Below are 423 nucleotides of genomic sequence, written 5' to 3'. Positions count from 1 at the left end.
ATTCTCACACATGATCTTTAAAAACCTGATATATATCAATATGCATATTAGTTTGGTTCTCGGCTAATCGGTTAAGTCAGATTTTTTAAATAGTTATACATCAGTGTAGATCTATATACATGGAGATTTAGTGACATCAGTTATATCTCTTGGTTTGTGACAATGTACAATATTTTCACGTTTGTATATTTGTTATAGTGGTCTTTATTTCCCTTATAGTTGACAGTCCTTAAAATCTAAAAGCCAATATCAGCGTTGCCTCAAGATATCGATGATAATTATCTACCGACAGTGTAGAAGAATATATAGGTCTATATATTTAACTATATTAATTAATAATACTCAATAAGTAAAAGAACACTTAAGGAAAGAGAAAATCTAAATAAAATGGTGATAAAGCTTATTCACTAAACGAATAGAGAG

The sequence above is a fragment of the Penaeus monodon genome, chromosome 29 (assembly GCF_015228065.2).
Source record: "Penaeus monodon isolate SGIC_2016 chromosome 29, NSTDA_Pmon_1, whole genome shotgun sequence".
Lineage (NCBI taxonomy): Eukaryota > Metazoa > Arthropoda > Malacostraca > Decapoda > Penaeidae > Penaeus > Penaeus monodon.
This window is presented reverse-complemented; position numbering follows the sequence as displayed.